Raw genomic sequence first — 21,109 nt, forward strand, 5'->3', positions numbered from 1 at the left:
GCCGCACATTATTTTATCGGCTACTATAGTTTCGGGATGCTTCTTCAACGATTGAAGGTGCGATCAACGTGCAATTATGTCAATATATAGATTTTTAAAACGTTTGATAGAACCACACTTTTGTATATATTTTCAAAATAACATTCTTAAGTTTATAGGTATGGAATAGACATATACATTCTCGGTTTTACAGTTCAGTACATACTGATATCATTTTCTAACTACAAAGAATCCATTTCACTTCGTCACAGGTAATTCACTTTTTTCGCTTATTTATTTTCTTATGATAGCCATCAACAAAAAAAGAAACAGCGTTATTATGAAAAAAAATATTTGTCATAGTAATGTGTATGATTTTTGATAATTATCATATTTCTGATCAACATGAATTGGGATGATTCATCATATAGGCGTTTTCATACCTAGTACGAGAACTTTGATATAGAATGACAGTTCAATAATAAAACTGTGAGCCAGACATACATCAGAACCAAAATAAATCTAGTCACAAACTTGGCATCTTCGATTATCCGGGGATTACTATCACTGTCGTTATATCCACGGTGAAAGTAACCCCTGGGATATCGAAGATGACCTTTGGTAATTAGAACACGATCTTATATACATCGCTATTAAACACCCCCATTTAACATGAAATGTAAATTATACTAATGACTATCAAGGCCAAAGTTTTATGATTACTGTTAGGAATCTTCGTGATTTTTGACTCCTTCATGGCTCCTAAAAATCGATGTTTTATATCAACATATTTGCTATAATCGTTAGAATATACATTCGACGCATCACTATTTTGATGAAAATGTCACATGTCAAATTGCAAGAATTATTTTTGTCTTCATGAAAGCTTATCAACTTTCCGTATGGGGACAATTGTCATCATCATCAAATACCATATGGTGCCAAATATGATAAAAATCATAGAAAGTATTCCATTTTTGGTATCCACCTTTGAGAGTAACCCACTACCATTTCATCAATGAAGAGTTAGCTGCAAAATTCTTTCTTTAAAGACTTAAAACAGATAATGATATTCGCTCTATTATGAAGGATGATATATGTTATAAGATGGCAGCACATTAACCACGTGTTCCGTATATCTCGAACATACGATAACACCCTCGTCATATACAGATAAACATTATCGGTATTCATTGTTATTCCTAGGTTTTAGGTAGCTTTGCGACTACCTTATCTGAAAGCATAGTTCTATATACCAGTATAACAATGATTGAAAACAAACTTAAGTTGGTTCAGAATGCCGCGACCGGCTTCCTTCTTCGGTAGTGATCCATATTGATTCAGTGCTATCTGTCAACACCGGATAAGTCTATATATATCGGGGAGGGTATATTTATTTTCTTACCTAATATTTACCCTACATGACGGTCAGTAACGGTGTGTTGACGTTTCTAGACTAGGTGTTAAGGTTATATAGTCTATGTTTATTTAGGATCCCGGAGTTCTGATTGACATACATCACACTGGAAGTAGGTTTGGGTCGAGGTGTAGGCACCCCTTTATATTTGTATTGACGCGTTCTATCCTAGAGGTTGGACGTAAGATTCCTGGTCCAATTAAAGGGACATCAGGAATAGTACATGACTATTTTATCTTGTGTCTAGATAACTGGAAATGTCTTGTTTGACACTGTCACGGTTTTCGTCTTGAATTATTTTATGAACGGTAGATTAAATTCATCCATACTTCACGCTGCACAGAATAGTGCAATGATAGTGTCATCTCACTGAAGCAGTCAAACAAACATGACAGATGAACAGTCTACATTATACCGATGACAAAGCTCGTCCTATCTGGACTTGATGTAGCTCTATGTATATGTTTGTGCTGACTCTTGAATACGTTTTTGATGGAGACTTGTCAAGTCATTCACGAGGAATGGTGTTGAACGAGCAAGTATCCTCCTAAGATACTTTCTGAACCCCCATCTCATATGGCATTTACTAAATCACGCAATCTTGTAAACTCTGATGAGAAAGCCTTATACATTTATATATAAATAGGATTTTTTTAAGAGTTTGTTTTAATTTAATCAATCGAGTCTCGATGTTTTTATAAAAACTACTTATATTTTGAAGGTTGATCTCACGGGAAAAATCATTCTGTTACAATAATTTTAAGATGGAGATAATTGTGTATAATTATTATATCACTTACTGTTCGCTTACACATAAAAGTCAATTATTGTATTGACGTGTATTGGAAAAACAGCTTCTAAGAAACTTTATCGGTAGGTTTTAGGGATTATGACAATATTAAAAAAAATATTATGTTAAGTATTAAACACATGAGTAAGTGCCAATTATTTACTACAAAAGAATGAAGTTCCTATACTAGTAACTAAATGTTAAAATGGAATATACATTATCCGTCTCAGAGGAGTTGTAGATGAAATGGCACGCGTTATGTAACTAAGCATCTACAATCCATTGTTTGTGATATTTATCTTGACATCATTTATAGGTACCTCCATTGCGCGCGTTCAAAAAACAAAAGCTATTTTCTGTACAGCTCTTAGAAAAAACAGTTCCCTGAAATACACTGTTATAGTTAGAACCCCTTTAAGGCTGTGTGTTTTACTCCATCTAACCCTAGGGCACGCGGTCCTAACTATAAAACGTTCTGTATAATGACAAGATTGACTGACGGCCCAGAAATGTTACGGTGACATTTTAAAGCTCAAAACACCGTGAAAATTTACACAATGTCGTATAAATCACGGTAATCTCCGGACTGACAAGCCTTAAGTGGATAGACAAGTTTTGTAAGAATATAAAAAGGAACAACGAGTTAAGGTGATGAAATTGAAGAAGAATACAAAATGTACCTTATAAAAAATAACAAATCGTTCGACCAAGTGTTTTGCACATTATGACATAAAACACTGCGAACTTGACAATATAAAACATTTCTATAATAAAATGTGACAGGACCTGCGCGACTACAGAAAAGTTGGATGTTAGCATCATCTTTAAAATTGTTTGTTTGGTTTTGCATTCCGCACCCTGTCGTGTCATCTGTAGAAAGTAAACGGAGTATGTTTTTAAAAAGGAATCGACCTAATACCTACTGCGACTGTAGAGAAGTTACACTGATCTATCACTCATAAATAGACATCCTTATATTGTCATCCAATGTCATATTGCGACAATTACAGCCTTCCATATCAATTTAACATTCGCTCTGTAGCTTTGTTCTGATATCTCAACATATCAATCTTTATACACATTTTATGACAGTATTTAATGTTAGGTAATGGGTTTAATGTGTTAAATGATTCGTGAAACTTTCCGTTTCAATTCATCCCATTTTGCTCCTTTATGTGAAGCCAATTCACTTTTATAAGAGAAATTCACAATGTAACTCCATAGTTCGTTTTTGGTTTATCATAATCTTTTCCTGGTAGTCCATAGCGAGGACATCGAAAGGCAAATCAACGCCGTAACGACAAAAATGAAAGTTCCATTGCTATATCGGTTACTACGAAAAATATATAAAGCCTGTATTGCCATGCGATACTGTTGTAAGGTGACGTCGACGGCAACGTAGGATTGTGGATATGACGTGTTTCATATTCTGATAGATCAGATTTACTTCCCTTTGGTATTGAAGGTTTGAAACGAAGGGGAGTAACTCTGATAGATCAACAATGAGTGAATTATTATAACAGCATCAATAACGTTAACACAGGTGAAAGTTACCATTATAGTAGCTGTTTATCATAGTCTAGGACACAAACTCATATAGGATATCGTTGAATAGTTAATGGGATGGAAATTTTCATTTAATTTGCTTTTAATAAATCGCGAATATACCCACAAGGGAATATATAAAATATTTTCCCTGTCAATAATTACCATCGATGCGAAATGTTATGCAAACATTTCCATACCGCTAACAATTTGAACGCTGACTTAGCGAAAAACTTCGTTACCGTACCAGAGGATTCCATAAATATTTAAATACACATTTATCACATAATCCTTACTTTTGACAGACTGGGTAATTAATGATCGCTTGTAAACAATGACCTCCCCCAACTGTCTGACAGCCTGTCTATCATGTAGGTAACATGCGTTACAATCTGTAAAACCAGAATAGACACATCCTAATCTATATGTCAGTCGGCTTCATATGTTAATGTATTGTTAAACAACTCGTAAATCTACTCGGAAACCGTACCGAACGCAAAATAATATGTTAACAATTAAAACGATAATTACACAAACTGTTTATGAGAAATAAAACTGTAGATGATGTCATTGATAGCCTTTCGTTCGTTAATATCATCAGTATATCGGTGTGCATGTATAATATTAGTAAGCTCCAATATATAAAGCAAAGATCAAGTCACATTAGGGCATTTTCCATATAAGAAGTCAAAATCAATATGGATATGGCCAAAGTATGATAAACTTCAGAATATGTTTCTTTCAATGGTGATAATGGCGAAGTAATTATTATCATCAATCTACATTCTTTAATAAATGACATAAACTTGTCAATCAAACGTTATTGTTTATCCGATCAGTCATGTGTCGGTACTTAACTATATCCTATTTTGCTTGAGTCATCATGACAGTAATTGAAAAAATATAATTCTTTTGAATGATTAATGGCAATTACAACGTTCAGAAGAATCCGTTGTGTTGGGAGATAAAGCAAGCGCTATTTCTGTTTTTTTTTTCTCGTGTGTTTTCAACTGTATGTTTCAACGTGATGACACTTGTGTAATGGTAACGTAAAGGATATACATTGTAAGCATATCGGGTATATACTATTGTGCACCGCCGGCATGGTTGAAAACAAATTAGGCACTTCCCGGTAACTTCCCGGATACTACATGGTCGAGTTAAGAACGAATCATGCAGAGGGAAGCTCTGAAGAACCTATTTGTGATGGATCAGATAGTCGTCCGACTCGCAAACTAGTAATCAAATATCATTGATCTCGTGATATCACGATGACAAATACATTTCAAATATATATTGCGTGCTTTTAAAGTATTTTGTTTTGTAACCCATGTATTAAGTTTCTAAGTAAGTAAAGGCAAACAACTAAAGGGAAATAAGACCACATGTGCTGCACTCTACAGTGTTATCACATATACACACGACATGGGTCCATTAAAACGGAGATCTTAATGGCTGCCCCATAAAAATCATTACAGTGTTTCATGATGACGCTCATAATCTTGCACAAATTATTCTAATGAAAAAGCTGAAGAAAACATGTCATCTTGAAAATTACTTCATATCCTTTCATAAATAATATAATTTTAGAAAGGTATTTATATAGTGTGATAAATACAATGAATGTGTGTATTGTAGTTGACTAAACTGTCAACTTTGCTTTGTACAATAAAGAATGACCCATGGTAACAGTGCTATGTTTTTTTAAGAAATAAAAGCGAAAATGTTGTTACATTAGTGCAAGCACACAAAACTTTGTCTAATACATCATTTCTGGCTGCATAGGTACGCACCCCTCGCCTGGGGTATACAGTGATAGGTTTTCATTTCACGAGAAATGCTTTAAAGGTCAAAGGGTAACCTTGTTTACATAATCAATTGCATTTTTACGATCAGATAAAAGTAGGAAAAATGTACATCAGAGTGATGAACGATTTGAATAGAAAGGCATTCTTAACTCACCATAACGTGACTCGTAAAGGATGGCGTCATTAATAGAATTTAAAAAAAAAATTGAAAAGCACAGCTGCTATATGTGAACTACACAGTGCAAGTTTCCACCTTACAATGACTATATAAGCAAACGTAATAAATACTGTGTGTAAAATATATATACAAAGACATTGGAAGGAGACTGATACTATTTATAATTTATCAAGCACAAATCGCCAAAAGTATGATATACAAGCCTCGTGTATAGTTTACTTTATGGTACATAGTACATCGACAATGAAAACAAATCGACAGAGAACTGAAACATGTTTTACATAACCTATAGCTTGAACACAAGAATAACTAGAACAAATATAATTCCTCCACTTTGACGGCAGTCTGTCAGAAATATTCTGTCCGTCGTTCAGAGGAGGTGACGGACACTGTACTTTTCTGGCTATTGCAGTGGAACGATCAGTTATTTCTTTCCTATCACGCGGACAAACCATACATATTCACATAGGAACAGACACATTTCTTTATACTTTCTATAAGCAGAACATTGCCAGATGAGTTAGGAGTCTAGATTGAAATTATGTTCTTTTGAGTCCTGTAAAACTATTTCTAACACGGTGGTATTAATTGTAGTATCCATATATTACTCATCTTTGTCCATACAATGATATTTAAGTAAAAAAGTAATAAAACTTCGTTAATTCGAGTGGCAAATATATATCGTTTAAGATAGCTTGATGCCAACATTACCTTATTTTATTTTGATCGTCAATCAATAGTAAACTTAACTGTTGTAAGGAAAGTGGAAAAACACCAGTAGATGAATGGAAAATATTTTAGAACATCTGCATTATCGTACCGATTTCCAAATTACGATTTTTGATTAGAATGTTTCACTTCAAAAATCTAAATCAAGTTATCAAATCCTTAACATTTTACGGGACTTAATCTGAATCGGTATGCAAAAGAACTTCACTTATATTGTGTTGATTAAAGTATATAGGGTCAGCTTATTCGTTATAAAAATAATCTTATAAAGAAACATATTAAATGTATTCACAAACCTTAAACGAAATAATTTAACTCCCAGATTTGTTATCATAAGCTAGAGTTCTACCATAGATTGGGTTTATTGGTGTTTAGAAAGGCCACTCTCGCAATGTACATAGTGTATATTAAAGTTCAGGCACTGTAAATCCATTATTATCAGTAAAAGGTACACTAGGGTATGACGCACTGTTAATCGCTGTACAAAGAACGGGAAAAATAAAATGATTCAGTACAGACGTCTATAGGCTACACAACCCGCATTGATGTCTTAAAGTTTCGAATTTCTGGTATATTAAAATCTCAAAGGGATGCCCTCTTATGAACAATCCCGTATGATCTTACAAATACTACTAGTTACAATAAATCTAACATTGCACAAAAAGTAAGTCTGTACTCTCTATTTCGGGATTTTTATTTCACTGTCTTTGGATAAATGTCATTAGTTATTTTGTCATTGCAGTTTTATTTCTACTTATACATAAAGCTAATTTAAACTAGAACATGCACACAGGGACATTGGTTTGTTCATTTCTTTTCTTAGCTGTTTTAATTCGGATATGCCGCGACAGCTTTAAAATTAGTTTGGCTTTTTGTTTTAATCTTTTTCCATGAAACATGGTCCTAATCTACATGCATGTAATATGTATCTGTCGTCGATTGTTATATAGAGCATGCATATTAGAGACATCATTTTCTCCCTTACTACACAGGGATTTCCCGTGGTTGCTAGGGAAAAGATATCTCTATCTTACACAGGGGGATGTAAGACAACTCACACGCGCTAGACAATAACGTGACGTCGTCAATACATGCGGCGTAACTGCGGCGCGCATTGTAGATGACGTCATCAATTTTGACGTATACGTGTAACGACGTTCCTGCGGTAATGGCGCGATGAAAAAGCTGGAAACCAAGTAGAATTTCCTCATTTTTTTCTGCTAAGTATGGGAGAAAAAGAATCTTACATGGGTCTGTGAAGTGGACAGGGATATCTCAACCCTCGTGAAAGATTTTGGCCGTCAACCCTCGGAAAGCCTCGGGTTGACCGGCCAAAATCTTTCACTCGGGTTGAGATATCCCTGTCCACTTCACAGACCCATGTAAGATTCTATTATTCTCTTACCCCAGATAAGGATATCCACAGTTTTACTAGTGTTAGATTTTTCTATCTCACCCTAGGGTAAAGACAAGCTATCCGAGATCTTTGCACGTGCTCAACAATTCTTATTGTATGACGTCACGACAACAGTATCACGACGTCGCTGTAATAGTATCATAACTTCACGACAACAATGAAATGACGTCACAAAGACGGCGAAGACGACGATTTTTTTTGGTTACATCATCCTTGCTTGCATAAGTGACACGTTCATTAGAGACACGAATTAAAGTGGTACACGGGGTAAGAGAAAAAGAATCATTCACCCTCTTTGGGGTGAGACAGGATATCTCAACCCTCGGGATAAGATTCTTAAGCTGTCGAACACTCGGCAAAGCCTCATGTTTGACAACTTAAAAATCTTACCTCTCGGGTAGAGATTCTCCTGTCTCACCCCAAAGGGGATGAATGATTCTATTAATCCTATTGTCATCGCAACTGGGCTGCTTCATATAAAACTTCGTCTATCTTTACGATCCGACTAGCCAGGGCCTTGATGTGGTGACAACAGCATGAGATTCTTCAACATGTCAGTCTAGTTATATTTGGTAGATAATTAGTGAGAACGTGCCACTTAAGGCCTGTCATACTTAGATAACCAGACTGTGTCCCTTTAATACTTAGTTTCTCCTTCATATCAAATCAAATCTAATTTCAGCGTTAAGGAGATTATTCAGTATATAATCCCTAAAGGGAGTCATGAAAGGGACAGGTTTCGGACATGTCGAATGATGACTTAAACGTTTTCCTTTGGGGAAAAACACATTCAGAAGTAGTTCTGATTCGATTAATTATATAATAAAAACGAAGCTTTATTGAAACGAATACTATTATCATAAACATGAATATTTTATTAGCTTTTCAAAATCGTGTCGAACTACGTTTGAGTACAGACTACAAACGATAAGCATTATGATAAACATATTAATATGCACTAATTTTGCAACACAGCATCAGTACTAGTTTCGATCTTTTCAAAAAATGTGTATGGAACAACAAACATTCAGTGGGATAATGTTACTTACAAGGATATAAACAGTCACAGAATAACTAGACAGATACTGGTACGTCAGCTAATATGGTTGTGATAACTCTGTATAGGTTATCTACGATCATATTGTCCTAGAGCTATATCCACGTAAGACAGCGAGTATGTAGTTAAGACGTTTTCTGCATCAATATGTGTGTTTAGATTGTACTGTACGTGAGGTGTTCTTTCAAATGATTATTATTGAATGTGAGTGTGTTTTGATAACAGAAATCTACATGTTCTGGGATGAATCACAGTTTCATAAATTCAACTATCTCTAAAAAAAAGTCTAGATATATATTCTACACATGTCAGAAAAGATCCACACATACGGTAATACCTAATAACTTGGCTCTAAGTTTACACTGTACTGCGTAACCCGCTATTCATGTATGATTCAATGTGATAAAGAAACGTTCGCCGACCCACGCTTCAAAATGATAATACTAGAAATTCTTACCGAATCTAAACACTGTACATTTATATATACGTGTGTCTTTTCATGCCTTTTGAAAGTAATTGAATTCATCAGTAAGTACACATGTCCATTTTACGTATATATAAATGTTTGCTATGAATCATTTCCTCGTCTTACAGAGGATGGGACAGTTTGTTATACTCTATAGAAAATATCTGAAGTAAATCGCGTCAATGTATGGTAGGAGTTTACTCGCTGTGTCCTGTTTAATACGCACTGCCTGTTAAAGTACAAAACACGTGTTTGGCATAGACTGCAAAAAATAGGACAGTTTCATATTCATTTTTTTCGTTAGTTTCTGCATTGCAAATTGATTAAATCATAATTTGTTTCATGTAGATTCTAAATGATTTTGAAAAGTCATTCTTTCATCCATTCATTCATTTTATTCATTCATTCGCTCGTTTAGTCAACATTCCTTTGATTTACTTCTATCTGAATTGTTTTGTATCTATTTGATAACTTCTTGATATTCACTCCTCTAACCTGTATTTTATCAACATCTTACACATCAATTCCTATGTTTCCCTGTCGCCCCTGAGATGTCCAGATGTAGGACCCGATACGTAATCCCCGGGATTTAGCGGTGATCCCTTGCTGTGTATTACCTATGTCTGACATACCTATATATATACCCGTGTGTAAGTGGATCCCTAGGTACTCGGGTACAATCACATAGATGTAACTCAGCCTGTCAAGGGTTCACGACACCCAATACAACAGAACGAGGGTTTAAAAACAACTTATTTTCACATTCATTCTCCCCCATTCACGTAACGATGTCTTTATACGATACCAGTATAAATGGCCAGTCGACACACCATGTATACCACTGCCGTCAGGTTTTGACATTTTCGATAGAATCTTCTCATGTTACTTAACCGCCTTTAAACAGGGAACCACAAAAGGAGGTGACCATGTGTTATCATGGCTTTCGATCGCAGATCTTTATCGGTAAACAAAATGGCTTTTTAAAGGAATTCCTTTCTCTGTGATTGTACAAAACAAATTGGATACTTTTCAACAGACGGATATAGAATGCCTTGTGTTGTTTCTCTTAAATCTCCAGGGGAAATAATATTCACAACAGGTGCAAAATGTCGCTTTTACGGGTATGGTGAACTGAAACTGCCAGAAAGTTATTATTCATGAAATCAAATAAAGTTGTCTTTTTTTGTAGTTAGAGAAAATTCACAAAAACGCCAATTCGTTCTTTCGCAAATAAGCTTAGAATTCAACAAATATCCAAACAAGAAAAACAACAAACCTGTTTTAAAAATATTCATGCAAAAACCATACCCCGAAGTAAAAACCAACACGTCAACAAGACTACTTTCAAAAGGTAAAGCTGTGAATTTATAAACGATGTAATAATGAACCGGGAGCTCAGGACAAAGAAGTGTCCTCAATCTTCATGATGCAACGATGCCTGTCATACAAATGTAAGATAACGAACAGTTCCTTCCGCGTAGTCGTATTCGATTGCTCTCATGACCTATGTATCCTGCGATTTCTAGATCATACGTGAAAGTTTCTTGTTCCTGGTGTTATTTTTTGTTTTCGGAATGTTCAGCTGTTTTCGCTCTGAAAACCTGTACTCTGTTCAAATGAAAACGCTGTCTATAACTTTAGAATGTCAAGCATACTTCCCTTTCTCTTTTCCCCCTTCATTGCAGTAAAATTCAATGTTCTGCCTCTATCCAGCTTTTCTTACCACCCTATTCCGTTAATGAAATATTTCTTATCTGAATACGTGTACTTGTATTGATATGCCGTGGCGTGATAGGTAAATCCATCAAAGATTTTTATATAGATAGAAGGCCGACCATATGTACAGATGTATAAATGTATTGCTATCCATCAGGTGTTTAAACATGCATGGTCGATAATTGGCAGGTATAAAGATAAAAACAAAATCACTGAACCGTAACAGGGACTTATTTCTATTGCGGATTAAATTACGATTTAGCTCCGGGATGTGATAGGCCCGTAAACAAACTTTGTAAGAATGAGACAAGATTGAAGCCAAACAATAGGAGGGTCAAACCCATCACACATAGATGACAGGTCGGACAATACACGATAACGGTCACTTCTGACCGGTGTGGTGAGAAAAGAAATGTGTTCGCTGTCATGGCCAGAATAGTTTCAAATGGCCACCCTAATAAAATACACCTTAAATACAACTCGTCAGTTCTTGAACATTTGTTATTAAAGGTCGACCATATGATTCAACCAAATAATTGCACAGACAATACAAACATATGCACACTCATGCCATTCATCAGGCAATATCAGCGCATCTTCCAACAACTTGGTCTCTGCCTAAATGATCAGCGCAGTAAAAACATACGATAAAATGCGAGTTGAGTATCCACAAGGTAATCGATAATGTTAATGAAATCAGCCAAGTTTGATAAGATTTCCATATGCCTTATTCAGTATTTATTGTCTTGATAATGACCATTAAGTTCCGGATATGACTGACCTTTAAGGTCAGATTTTAGGTGCCTATAGCTATATCCGTTTTCGATTATAAGGCCCCGTTAAGTTATTACGATAACATTAGAAACACCTTGAATAAGAGTGTATAATTCTACCTATATATATCAAACGGTCAATTAACTACACAATGCCGTTTCAGGTCAAGCGGTCAAGTCATATACATATAGAAATTGATTTTGTCCTTGGCCATAACAAGTGTTAGGGTAAAGCGATATATAATACACCATTACCAGAAATACACTATATATACCTCGATGATAAAATCTAATTATATATCACGACAATTTGCAACAAGTTTACAAAAGGCAAGTATACATCTGGGAACCTACAATGTGAAATAAATCACATGTTTTGTTGAAAGGCTAGCAGTAGAATAAAGACCTGAACACATATGAAGAAATGAGATAAAGGATTGCGTGGTATCCTATATATAGGATGGATAGGATAAAGACTAAAGCGCACCAAAGAAGGCAGGAAAAGTCAATTGTGACATTCCTATTGTCCGTATGCATTGCCGACTCCAACGAAGTGACAACCTCCATTGAAATGCGCCTAACGCTGAATAGTTCTTCGCCCCTAAAACAGGCATGATATCAGCGGCGCGCGATGTATGGCCGGGAGGTAGTAGAAGGAATTTACGATTTGTTGGTAAATTAAACATGTTTTATGTTTATTCTCTGTAATTAAGACGACCCGATAACGCTGTCTATTCCGGGTACTGTCAGGTTTATATCACTGAGCGAGAGGGATACGTCATGTATCGCCGCATAAGAGCGGTACATCCTATAGTACAGTCACGCGGTTAGATGCCGGGGAGATTCTCGAGAAGCAGACTCAGCCGATTTGGTCATAACTTACTCTACCGTATATTTCGAACAAGGGAGTCATTTTTAAGGCTACTGACATGTACTAGTGTATCTTTTTGTTCGAAATTTAACGAGCACGACAAAGTGTTATTTCTATCGAGTAAAGGGGATGAATAATCAAAGCTAAATGTTATGGAGGATAATGGCTAAAGAAATATATAAAAAGGACGAAAATCAATGTCAAAAAGGAAATATGAACTCGAGTGTTTACACTGTAAAGCCATCGCCTGTCATCCCCAATACACGTTATGCCTCCGTCCCATGGTGTGGGGCACGGAAATCAGTAGGTATCAAACCAACAAAAGGGAGGGATGGAGATATCTAATTGTGCCAAGTTTACGACCGAGCTGTTCGGGTGACGATAAAAACCGACCTATCAGTCATAAACATGGACACCCGCCCTACTGTACGGTAAACACCATGATCACAAATTGTATGGCCAGAGATGCATAACAAAGGGGCGAGGCTTTGGGTCGTATCAGGACAGATTCCTGTGGTGGCCAATAGTGCTTTAATGGCCATGCAATGTCTTCAGCGCTTCACAAAACTGTACCTATTCGACCTTTGTATGGTCAGTAACATTCGATGATATTTCCTAACATTAGCACTAAAATGGACCATTCCTCCTTGTAGGTGTCTTTTCACTAAGGCCAAAGGTCGGTATTTGAACACATTAAAGATTGTTGCCAGCAGTTACCATGGTATATGACTGGTGGTTTGTAGAGACTAATATAGTGTGTCCATATAATTAGCAGGGCAAAAGCACATGTATTACAGTACAATGATGTTCTGTAGTCCACCGTATAGAAGAAGTTCAATGGAACGAGAGAGAAAGAAAGTAGCCTATAGCTAGTTAGTTGTTCTCTTGATTTTATGTAAACTCCAAAAATCATTCCCAAACTGCAGTTATTCATTTTGTTCTGGTGAAGTGGTAAACTATAAGAAATTGACACATACTAATTAAGACTTCATTTGTATATTAGTGAATTTGTTAAAAAAATCTGTAACAGGTATTACATTGTATCAGAGGCAGTATAGGCATGGTACCGAAAACTGGTACCGAAAATGGGTTGTACCAAGTAAAGGCGATGCAAGATCAAATTGGCGGAATTAACCGAAAGTTACCGAACATTGTCGTGAACCGAGACGACCCTTGTTTGGTCTCGACAGATTATTAATGAAACATTCCCAGCTTGATCATACATATTTATTACATCTACGCTTAGAAAGCTTCATATCAAGCGGAGAAATCAATATCCATAAAGGTTTATGTAAACAAATTTACTAAATAAAAGTAGCATACACACAATGAAGGTATTCCTCAAAGGACATAGATATCATCTATGTAATGTAATACGTATTATATTAAAGATGAACTGTCAATAGAGCCTTGAAAACGATAGCGCCAAAAGGAAACAAAACGTCTGTCATTGATAAAAATGTTTTCATATTCATTGAAAAGAATAAAACATGATTCCACAAATTATTTATTATACTTATGCTGAATAAGTAAAGAGCTTTATTTTGCGAAAGATGTTTGGGTATATCACGAAACCATCCACGTAAACTGTAATCAAAGTCATCAAATTGAGTTCACCTCGTAAATAATAATAAGCTTTTCAAAAAAAAAAAAAAAAACTCATCAACGACACACATTTGATATAATTCATGTACGTGCAGTAAGTCACATTCATTGTAAACTACCAAAGAGGCGTTGGGTGTTTCTTCATTGAAATAAAAGAGTTGGTTTGCCTCTTATATTGAATGTAGGTACGTTCAAAGCAAAATAAAATATAAATCACCATTCTGAAAGTACCACACTGTATATCCGTCGAATTATGAGAAATATTGACTGTAGTCGCAGAAACTTGATTGATTGAGACAATTGTTCTCTGCACGTATACTGATAGTTTTTATTAGGAATGTCTGCAGATAAAACGTATGGTTTGGAATTCAGTATAAAGTAAAATTAACATCACACGCACACACAAGCTTAGTGAGTAGCGGATGGTAGTATTAGAATATCACTGACTAATTATCTTTTCAATATCAAGACATGTCTATATCCATCAAAGGAGAATCCCAACCATCCCTGATAACAGACAACTAGGGGAGGCGCTATGAATTTTTCAGAAGTGAGATAAGGATGTTATAGTGGAATAAATTAGTGTGGCCAATAGTGTAATATTGCTTTCAGCTGTATCGAGGTTTGCGGAATCTGACAACCAAAAAGTGAATTGGAATGGCTAAGGCACCGCTAACATTGTTATTTTTTTATTTAAAAAGCAATGTAAATGCTGAACTGAAAATTAGCTTCCTGATTTTGGACATAAAGACCTAAAGGACCTAAAGGACGGGCTAGCATGTATGTCCCCCGACGTTGAGTGAAGGTGTGCGTGTTTTGGGATGCTGCGGTATTGCATACTATTGAAGCTTTATACAAAGATATAGTAGCTAATACTACTGACTATGTTTAATTATACAGGAATATATTCATCGCTTGAAAGAAAAAATCTCGCAACATTGTACGTGTATTTACAATGGTTAATATAATCTCTGACAATTCATATGTTTATGTGTAAGCGTCTGGTATGTCGTGATGTTTTTTTAAGAATCTAATATCATATCCAGGTTTTAGGGAAATTTTGCAAATTAAAACAAAGCGATTTGATCTCTTTGCTCTGACGTTTAATTTTAAATACCATCTATTGTTTTCGTCATCGCAACATGTTTCTTAATCTGTTTAATGGGGAAATGGAGGAAAGTGAGGAGCCAAAAACGTCGCCTTGGTGGACACCTTTAAGTGAGGTGAAAACTACATTACGTTTAGAATTAAAAACAAAAAACAAAAACAAAAAAACACTATGATATTCATTTTCTTTGAATGAATATGTCTTCAGTGAACACTCCGCGATAATTTACCCTATCCGGAGGGTTTTTTTCATATTTGCATTACGAAACTCCATTACATATCGGCTTTTAATATATAGCGTTGTTTACAATTCAAAATATGTCAGACATGCAAATATAACAATAAATTATTTCTACATCACATTGTTGTGTACTGTATAATGAAAGGTTCGATAAGTATAAAGAAAAAGGCCATATAACTATTTAAACATATATTACATCGGATTGGATTGTCATTCTAGCTCTCCATCCGTAAAACTATATGACCCTTCACTAACGTTCCATGTAAGAAATGACGTCATAACCGAGCTCAGGCCTAGATATAGTTCTATCATGTAACGAGTTTTAGGTTCACGGAATATGCACGGAGTTAATTTATGATTTGTTGCCTAAAACCAGTACGCAAATCATACGCTGTTTGCTTTCGTGGCAGTTTGTCGGATAAACACATGTTAGTTTTGCTGAACTGTGTCAACAAAAACTGGTTGCCGAACTGTGTCAATAAACGGCATTAAATACACATGGGTTGTTTATTGTTCATCGAGACAAGATAAGATTGTCGGTGTTGGAGCGCTGACACAGACGGATTAATGTGTATTGTAGAGTCTATTGAATAGATTTTATAAATGACACTAATATACCGAACTACCCCAAGGTACATGTTGGGTCTGAAAATACATAGATCATTGCACAGTTTAATTACTTTTAAAATGAAACATACTGATTAGTTCCTTAAAACCAATAGTCAGTATATATTTAGATGCGTGGACTATGTTTTCTGTATGAACGTAAAGTTTTTTTTATTGAATAATCTGGAATTTAAGAAAATGAACTAGATGTAAAAGCTTTATCATGCTGACAAGTCTTTGGAGGGCGGAGTTTGTGTTTTTCACACCATTACTTTGATTTGAAGCTGTCGATGGGGTTGTTTATGGCGGTGAATTGACATTCCTCAGTATCCTAGCGGACCTGTCATTATCAATACATCAAAATTTAACATGGTTTTTGGGCTGGGAAAAAAGGCCATCGGGGAAAACTGCCATGTCTGGGATCTCTATCACGATATCGAAATAAATAGTGAAACATAATGCTGCCAATAAGCCACAAAGCTCATCAAACTCGATAAACCCATATAACTCATCCAAGTTTACCAGAGTAAGATAAAATAAAAAAAAAATAAAAAACATTTATTTTGTGGAGACATAGCATACACACACGCCGACAAATGTATTTCGTTGCATGTAGAGGAAACGATGTTCGCTGACCTAGAGTGATACCAATGTACTTCAAAATAACGGGACAAAGTGTTTGAGAGGATTCATCACTCAAATATCGTAAACTGTGTAAATGCTGGCCAAGCCTCTGTATCCAAGTCTCTGTGACATTCGAGTGATTGCATCGCAACTATCACAGTACATACATGACTTTGTATGGCAATAGAAGGGACATGGTCTGTAAATGCATGCTCTGTACATAGATATAGCTATTTGATATTGCATGTTCAACATGGCAACATTTATTTTATCATTGTACTGGAACCTTTCATCTTGGTTATATTTAACTGATCTTTGTAATAGAGAAATGGAAAATCGGAAGCAACCATGTGCAGACAGCGAGGCATCAACATTCAAAACACATTTTGAAGGTGAAAGTTCAACAGGGTCAATTTTTACAAAAGGTCAGTAAAGAAGCCTTGTGTTTATTCTGAAGGTCAAAATGGCAAGAGTTGGAAGGTCAATGAAAAACAACTTTTAAGTGCAATTATGTCAAATACTTTGAATTTCAGTGAATAAAGAACATATATATTAGGATATATATCATGAAGGTCAAAGTGCAATGAGGTCAACGAGTTCTAAGGCTAGTGGGGTCACAATCTTACTCAACTGTCACGGCCGGTGGTTCCCATGCATGTGTGTACCCTATCATACATAGGCAGTGAACATGTCTTCTGTTCGTGGATCGTTTCCCTGTTGGTAGCTGATCACAGAGCGGAAACTAAATGGCATTGTGTTACTAACAGGTGCCTTTTTGTGCGCGTGATTGAAAACTAGTTTGGCAACATATTTAAACATCATTGTAAACAAAACAGACAGGTTTTATTAACAAAACTGTTCATTCACATCAACAAAATAGTACTTACATGGAAATATACAGACATTATATACACATGGTTAACAAAGTGAATGACAATTGGCCATACATTGTACATCCGTTTTTACAATAGTTACAGATAAAATCTAGCCCTTGGAAGGTGATTCCTCTCGTTAGACCCTAACATCCGCCTCAGCGGCCTCTCTATTGAGGATCAGTTTCTCTTGGGACTGTTTTACCGTGGTATGTACATCCTTTGAGACCCAGATTAGAAAATATTTGATTGGAATTTAGTGGAATAACTCGAATCATTTTATGGAAAAGGTATGCTTCATGCTTCTGTGTGCAGAGAGCACGTGCACTGGAAAAACCTAAACGATATGTTTATGTGTGTACTTCAATCGATTATTGACAAAATTGAAGAATGAAAGCGTGGTAAATTGAGTTATATTATATTACAGCTCAAAATAAATCCGAAAGTACATATATCGCTATTCCTGTCGGCCAGGCCGCAGTTGCATCCATGCTCCTTAACTTACATGTAAAAGTTTCCATTAGAAAAGTGCAACAAACTGTCCAATGCCTTCCTGTGGGGAATGTAAACGTTTAATTCCGAGGGAGACAGAACGACTAGTTATGGTCCTATGTAATGATACGGTACATAATACAGTGTATATATCAAATACTAAATAATCAACAATCTTCAAACTAGACTATGTCAATATAATCATGTATGCTGTGTGTAAACCGGGGCAGCTTTATTGTGATGTATTATTTGTCCTCAAAATGAGTATGTCCATTTTTGATACCGGATCAAAATTATCAAATTTTACAAATAAACAATATATTCTCTCATTATATTGTACACAGCTGATTCGGTGATTGTCTAAATATGTTGTTTTTTTTCGATTTTCTTACTACAATTGTAGACTAACAAAGCTTATGTAAAATAGTCACGTGATTACTCCATTAGTGGAACTAATTACCGCTCGCGGATTTATCTAGTTCTATATCTGCGTATGTCGGTAAATAGATTTTGTATACATCTCGTATTTGTGTGTCGCTAGTTTATTAATATATCTTTCTGTCATCAAATATCAATAACACAGGGATCTGACATTTCGTTACACCCTAAGATCTCTTGGATTACCTACAGACCCACAGGGACTTGGTCATCCGTTTTTATCGTTTGGAGGTACATATATCCTAAGCTATATACATTTTAGTTAAAAAAGGCAAAAGATTAAGATTGAACTGTACCTGACCCTAAAAATGAAATACACGGACATCAGTGAGGACTATTTTTTGCTTTTATCTTAAATCCAAAACTGCACTAAGCTTTGATTCTGTATGTCATATATGCTGGATCATATAGAATTTCTTTGCAAACATATAAAAAATGAATAGGTCCCTATCGAAATAAAATCAGGCCCGTATTCGGCAGTGCGTCGCTATCGTGAACATCCGGATACCAAGATTTTTAAAATGATTGTCACAAAATAAATCTCGTGATTAACATCTATGAGATATACCAATACACAGACGTATTAATCTGGAGTCAGTGTCATATAGGGGACGGACGGCTGGGTACTGGTCACTTAAATATATCTGCCGTGTTTGAAACAAATATTGGTGCATTCCAAAATAAGATCGTACCAAATGTTTGTCCGGAAATTCCGGGTCTTACTGTTTTGATATAAAATACAAAGAAGTAAACAAAATTGTGTTTATTGTTGTTATTTACCAGGGAAGTATTTTATTTTTTAAATTGATATAAAGAGGTAGACATGACGTCACTGTGTCAGTCATTTACATACGTCACCTGATTGGATACTGAGAATAAAAGACGTCGGCTCTCTGACGTCAGATGGATTTAGAAAATAAGTGAGAGTGAATGAATTTTCTCTCTAGTAGAAATTCAATTCATGGATATAAAAGATGTATTTATCCGGAGTGGTATGTGGGCCGTATAAGGATGAGCCAACGGTTGTCACATTTCAATGTACACTCCTGATCAAAAAGTTCATGGCCTTTATTTTACGTAACACGGGATTACAGACTAGTTCGAGTTAAATCCCATTGATCTAGGATAGGTTCCTACAGTACAAAATTCTATAAAATCATCTGTTACATAGGGGTTTTTAAATTTAAATATATAGGTCCGTGTTTGTGACAATACAAACAAGCTTGAGGACTTCAAATAAAAAAAAAACGTAAATGATAATTCAGCAGTTATCTTTAGTTCCTGATTCAAAATAGACATGGATATGTGTTAGGTAAGTCATATATAATATTCATGGAATCCGCGGTTAAGGAAGTTGTGTTTCTAAATAAAAGGCTTTTAAAGAGTTATATAGCGAGAGAAGCTTGATGCGAATACGTTTGTACAACAAGTACACTAGATATTTACATTGCGTATTAATGTACATATTTATCTACATTGGACGGTGGGAAAGTATCGATTTTCTATCGATATATACAATTGTGTCTCCGTATTAGATCAATTGAGCATTCCTTTAAATTATTACTGGCATTTAGAACATGTATCAAACATTTTCTCGTTGGAATCCAGTATTTAATTGACTCAATTACTTATCTGAATTTATTATTTATCTATTTAATTATCATTATCTTGTGGACAGAACTTTTGATCATCGTAGTTTGAACATATATTATTGATTTATTGAACAGATGTTGGGCAGATCGTGATATTTACATGGAATGTAAATGGTTGTATGATATGTATTCTATTTTGGTTAGAAACAGTAGCGTATATGTTCCACAAAAACCTCAACAATTGAGAGATGTGCTTACATGAACATCAAGTTGTGATGTTAAATCATCCATACACTACCCGAACCAGGTCTGGACAAAATGGTTTGTTTATTTTCTATTTTTTTTTTACGTCCTATTAACAGCCAGGGTCATGTAAGGACGTGCCAGGTTTGTTGGTGGAGGAAAGCCGGAGTACCCGGAGAAAAACCACCGATCAGCGGTCAGTACCTGGCAACTGCCCCACATGGGATTCGAACCCGCATCCCAGAGGTGGAGGGCTTGTGGTAATATGTCGGGACATCTTAACCACTACCCGAACCAGGTCTGGACAAAATGGACATCTGTCAGATATAATATGTCTGCATGTAAAGGGGCCAACTAAGTTTCTGGAACAAATAATGTCGAGCAAGAACAGAAAAGATAAGACCTAAAATTAATCAACAGTTTAGATCTTCGAAATTATAAAGCCAATGTACCTACAAAACAACAATTCACGGGAAGTTTACAGTCAAGTTTAATTTCTTGTTGTTTTTGATCGCGTATTCTGGCTTTAAATATATGATAAAT

General features: G+C 35.5%; 1 protein-coding gene across 1 annotated transcript in view; it reads right to left on the minus strand.

Moving 5' to 3' along the window:
- LOC138317555 (E3 ubiquitin-protein ligase TRIM56-like) overlaps positions 1 to 21,109 on the minus strand; it is a 29,410-nt gene that overhangs the window by 4,294 nt on the left and 4,007 nt on the right. The window lies entirely within an intron of this gene.

Source organism: Argopecten irradians, chromosome 3 (genome assembly GCF_041381155.1).
Source record: "Argopecten irradians isolate NY chromosome 3, Ai_NY, whole genome shotgun sequence".
NCBI lineage: Eukaryota > Metazoa > Mollusca > Bivalvia > Pectinida > Pectinidae > Argopecten > Argopecten irradians.